This window comes from Bufo gargarizans, chromosome 4, assembly GCF_014858855.1.
Source record: "Bufo gargarizans isolate SCDJY-AF-19 chromosome 4, ASM1485885v1, whole genome shotgun sequence".
Taxonomy (NCBI): domain Eukaryota; kingdom Metazoa; phylum Chordata; class Amphibia; order Anura; family Bufonidae; genus Bufo; species Bufo gargarizans.
In genome coordinates this window covers 167,614,135-167,620,361 of record NC_058083.1, presented here as the reverse complement: position 1 = coordinate 167,620,361, position 6,227 = coordinate 167,614,135, and positions in this window count along the sequence as shown.

The window sequence follows — 6,227 nt, the reverse complement described above, 5'->3', positions numbered from 1 at the left end:
CCTGAAACACATTTTTCATCTGCATGTCGAGCCCCTTCACATCGTGTCTGATCGAAGAGTGCAGTTCAAATCTAAGTTCTGGGGAGCAATCTTTGCTGGACATCAAATTGGACTTTTCTTTTGCTTAATATCTGCCCACTAATGGGCAGGTCGAACATATCAGTCAGGTCTTGGACAACTATTTGCGACACTTCACTTTTACCTGTCATTACGACTGGGTTGTTTTGCTCCTCTAGGCAGAGTTTCCTACAATAAAGCCCCTTCTTCATACTCTTTGATTGCCAATTGCAGATTCCTCTTACAGTAACTGTCTTCCTCTTACCGTAACTGTCTTCCTCTTACAGTAACTGTCTACTGTCAGAGTTCCAGCAATAACTATGCTCAGATCTGGCAAGAAACTAAAGCTTTTCTACCACAGGCCTCTGTTTACATGAAGACATCCACTAATCGCAAGCACAGCACTCCACCTTGGTTTTCTCCTGGAGACAAGGTCTGGCCTTCCTAAAAAAGCATCAGACTCAAGGTTCCCTCGTACAAGTTGGCACCCCGCTTTATTGGTTCTATTAGAGCTCATGCACATGGTCCGCATATGGCACTCCACAATGCACGGAATAACCACTTAACGGCCATTTTCATGAGCCCTAAAGTAATCAAGTTTGCGAAACAGCCTATTATCATTTAATATATAAAAAATTCAAAATTATAAATTCATAACTATGGTTATTAAAGTATAATTTGTTTTTGACATTTTCTGAATAGGCCTCTGGCACAAAATATATATAATGTACTATATTTACACAAAAGTGAGTTGGCATCTGTCATGAAGAAGCATAGAATATGTGCAAATGAGCATTTTAAGTACTATATCACTCATAAGTACACTATCTATGCTGTTCCAGGACATATAGCCCACTCACAGAACATACGGAGTCTCGCACACATCTGTGGAGCAAGGTACTGGTAAAACCAGCCTGCCGTGCACTGGATTGCAGGAGCGCACAGACTCATAGCAACCACTGACACCATGCACTCCTGCAGTTTACTTGGACTGTGCTCCATGGATTATTTTTTTAATAAAGCAAATTAAAATACTCATAATTTATCAATTATATACTCACAGATTTTCTCTTTTGATCCTGAAGTCCATGCTGTAGCGAACATTTCCTTGCAGACTTTGTCCCATGACCGGTCCTTCACTACCCAGTCTTGGTAGAGTTCAGACCTGGTGTCCCACAGGTCACGGCGCTCTTGGATGAGCACAATCTGTTTTTCAACTTCTATTGAGCTCATTATCACCTGTCACCATCAATCTATTGCACCACTTTCTTTTCTTCTACTGCCAACTTTGTCTCCCTGAAGATCAAGGTCACATGGGGCAAGATTTTTTTTCTATTTCCTGCGGATCCGCAATTGCAGATCCACAATTGCAGATGACATATTTCACCTTTCCGCATATCATCCGCATATTTGCGGACCCATTGACTACAATGGCACCACTTTCCGGAAATTGCGGCCAAAAGTAGGACATGCAGCATTTTTTTTCCAGATCCACATAACGGAACGGAAATGCGGATGTTGACAGCATACTGAATGCTGTCCGCATCTTTTGCGGCCCCATTGAAATGAATGGTGCTTCCTTGGTGATGTCTCCTCTGATGAAGATCTTCTCTGTCATCATCTTCGTCATTCGGTCCAGACAACTTCTCAATACCCCAAATACTATCCTGAAGAAAGATGAGTGCCCCATCGTAATAGTGCTATTCATAGTCCCACAAATAGTAATTCCCTTCTAGAATGCCCTGATTAGTAATACTGCCCCCTACAGTGATAATGCTCCCTAAGAATGCCCCCATTAGTAATACTGCCCCCAACCTTAATAACGCTCCCCAAAGGTTCCCCAATTAGTAGAAGAGCCCTCCAGTTTTAATAATACCCTCACAGAGCCCCCAGTAGAAATAAGGCCCTCTATTGTTTCCCCAGTGGTAATAAAGCTCTCTACAGACCCCTCAGTAGTAGGGTAGTTTTGGGTATCAAAATTTCGATACTTTTGGGTATCAAAATTTTCAATACTTTTATGCCAGTATCGATTCGGTACCAGGATGTTAATTTTTTCTATACTTGGCTACACTACTGGTAGAGAACATGGTGCTTAGCGTGAGCCATGTTCTCTCCGGCCAGACAGCGAAGAAAGAGGGAGGGATGGAATCCCTCCCTACTATGAAGCGGCCGCCGCTGAGCCCAGTGAAGTGAGCGGGTTCTGAAGCTGCCCGCACCACTGCCACCAATTAATGTGTGGCTATTTAAATCAGGAGGCGGGACGGGAGTGGTAATAAACTGCTGCGGCGTCTGAGCTAGTGAGCGCGGCGAACGGCAGCATCCTCCTACTGAGTGTTTTGTGTCCTCCCCAGATTCAGCCCAAGCCCCAGAGTCAAACAGCCAGCATAGCAGATACCTGGCCTGGCCACTAATGATAATTAACCTTTAATACAGATACAGGAGGTGGGTGGTGGCAGGAGAATCACATAGCCAACACCATAGAGGCCAGCACCTGCCTCCTGTATCTGTATTAAAGGTTAATTATCATTGGTGGAGTAGTGCGCCCCCCACAGTATTAAAATCATTGGTGGCAGTGGTCACAGGGCCCCCTCTTCATTGGTGGTGCAGTGGCAGTTGTGATTGGAGCCCCAGCAGTGTAATCGCGGGGCTCCGATCGGTTACCATGGTAATCTCCGTGCTTCTGTGTGCAAAGAGCAGAGAGTGTGAAGTCCACCAAAATATTAAAGGGTTTCCAGAAATACTGTTATGTAGGTGACTGACATTAGCGATGAGCTAATGTCAGCACTACATAACAGTATGTCTTTGACATTTCTCCGTGCAGCCGTTTTGGTAAAATAAGCACTTTTATAATATGCTAATGAGCTCCTAGGTGCTATGTGGGCGTAAAATCAGCACCTAGAGGCTCCGTCTGCTGACCCTTTATCCCGCCCAGGTCCCCTGTTCTGCTCGGCCCGCTCCTCTTGATTGATGTGACGGTTCGCAGCATCGTTGACGAAATCCCGCGCCTGCGCCGTTCACTTCTGTCTTCGGCACAGTGAGTAAAGGCAGCTCTCCTTAGGTGCTGATTTTACACCCACATAGCACCTAGAGGCTCATTAGCATATTATAAAAGTTCCTTATTTTACCAAGACGGCTGCAGGGAGAAATGTCAAAAACATACTGTTATGTAGTGCTGATATTAGCACATCGCTAATGTCAGTCAGCTACATAACAGTACCGTATTTCTAGTGGTAGAAACCCTTTAAGTATAAATAGCCCCCTTTCCCAATTTTACATATAAAATATATAAACAATAAATAAATAAACATATCACATATCGCCACATCTACAAAGTCAAAACTATTAAAATCTTTTAAAAATCTCCTATGCGGTTAACGTCGTAACATAAAAATAAATAAATAAAAACCGCACGATTCTCAAATTTTTTTCCGTCACCTTGTCCCCCCAAAAGATAGGATAGGACTGTTCGATTATGGGCCGGACGTTCCATAAAATGCGGAATGCACAGGGCTTTTTTGGTGTTTTTTAGCGTGGTATCGAATAGTATCGAGTATCGCAATACTTTTTTATGGTGTTGAAACTGAATCAAAATTTTGTTATCGCTGGTAGCAAATGTACAGAGGACAAATACTCCTCCATACGGGAGTTGGTAACGACAGTCATGGTATACTATCTATAATCTACAAAACACTTCTCATCGTCCAATAGAAAGCGGAACTGGGAACAACCTGCGCTATCTGTTCTGTTTTTCATTCCTTGGAGGTTTCATACTCCTCCAGAAGTTATTTTTGTTTTACTAAGGCTACTTTCACACTAGCGTTCGTCGGTCCGCTCGTGAGCTCCGTTTGAAGGGGCTCACGAGCGGACCCGAACGCAGCCGTCCAGCCCTGATGCAGTCTGAATGGAGCGGATCCGCTCAGACTGCATCAGTCTGGCGGCGTTCAGCCTCCGCTCCGCTCGCCTCCGCACGGACAGGCGGACAGCTGAACGCTGCTTGCAGCGTTCGGGTGTCCGCCTGGCCGTGCGGAGGCGTGCGGATCCGTCCAGACTTACAATGTAAGTCAATGGGGACGGATCCGTTTGAAGATGCCACAATATGGCTCAATCTTCAGGCGGATCCGTCCCCCATTGACTTTACATTGAAAGTCTGGACGGATCCGTACGAGGCTATTTTCACACTTAGCTGTTATATGCTAAAATAATGCAGACGGATCCGTTCTGAACGGAGCCTCCGTCTGCATTATTATGATCGGATCTGTTCAGAACGGATCCGATCGAACGCTAGTGTGAAAGTAGCCTAATACTGTCATATTTCGACAAAGATCTTTAGTCTAAGTATAACAGCAACCGCGATATCCGAGTGGTTAAGACCCGTAAGGGTCCAAGTGTTATAATAATAATTGTCACTCATTTCTCTATATTACCAAAACACTTATATTGATAAGCGCTTGTTATGCACGTCTTTCTTTATTCACGGTGTTACATTTGCAACTATGTGAATTTGAACATGTAACTCTACTCTATTCTGTAACACTGCAAGTGTCGCATATATTTTCTTTGTGAAAAACAAATAAAAAGATATTTGTTAAAAATGTTGTTATTGCAACAACCCTACTCAGTAGTAATAAGCCCCCCATAGTGTTGTTAGTAGAAATAAGACAGATCTATAAGTCAGTCCTGTAGAGCCCTCAGTAGTAATAAGAACACCGAATGTCCCCTGGATTTATAATACCCCTACAGTGCTCCCAGTATTTATACTGCCCCTACTGTTATTATGCTCACCCTGAAGTGTCCCAGTATTTATAATGCCCCCTGTAGTTATATTCCTCCCTCCAATATACAGTCCCATATAAATAACAGTCCTCTCTATCTACAGCCCCCTCCAAAATACAGTCCAATGTAAATAACATTACTTCCTCCCCAGCTGCCTTCAACATACAGTACCAAATAAATAATATCCCCCCTTCCCAGCCGCCTCCAAAATACAATACCATGTAAACATCACCCCCTCAACATTCAGTCCCATGTAAATAACATAATTCACCCCCACCAGACACCTTCAACATACAGCCCCATGTAAATAACATCGCCCCCTCAACATTCAGTCCCAAGTAAATAACATCACTCCCTCACTCAGCCCCCTGTAACATTCAGTCCCATGTAAATAACATCACTCTCTCCCACAGCCGACATCAACATACAGTCCTATGTAAACAACATCACTGCCTCCCCAGCCCCCCCGACATATAGTCCCATGTAAATAACATCACTCCCTCCCACTGCCGCCTCCAACATACATAACATAATCCCCTCCCACAACTGCCTTCATCATACAGTCCCATGTAAATAACATCACTCCCTCCCCCTCCAACATACAGTCCCATGTAAATAACATCACTCCCTCCTACAGCCACCATCAACATACAATCCCATATACGCCCCTCCCCAACAACACCCCTCCAACACATACAGTAGTTCCATGTAAATAACATCCCTCCCTTCAGCCCTAACATACTGTCCCAGTTAAATGACCACAACTCCCAGCATTACGCTGCCTCTCCCTTCACTTACATCTCATGTAGCAGACATCACCACAGCTACTTCCCCCAGGACTTCTCCTCTTCACTGCGGTCCTCTCCTGCACTGGTCACATGATGGTGACATCATTGCAGGTCCTTCTCAACAACTGTCTGTTTTACTGGTCACATGATCTATGATGTCACCACAGGTCCTTCAGCTCTTCCAGTGCATTAGATTCAATTGTATTGCCGTCCTGAGGACGGCAATACAGTTGTATCTAGCTGGCAGGCAGGACATTCGGGGCGTGGGACAAAACATCAGGGGCCCAGGCCCCGAATATTTTAATCTAGCATGCCCCTGGATAAGACACTGGGTCTGGAAACAAGAGGGTGAAAAAGTGCTTCCCCCACTGCTCTATAAAAAGACTCTTGGAGGCTACTTTTGACTAGTGTACCTCTTCTGAGAGATTATTGACTGCTAGACATGCCATTACAACACACTTAAAGACATTTTGTGCAGTCAACAGACTTTGAGAAGGGTTACATCATTGAACTGAGAGAAGCAGGATGGTTGTTTCGACAAATGTCTTGCTATCTAGGACGTTCTGACCTGGTAGGAGGTGTTGGGAGAAGTGGTTACATGACAGAATG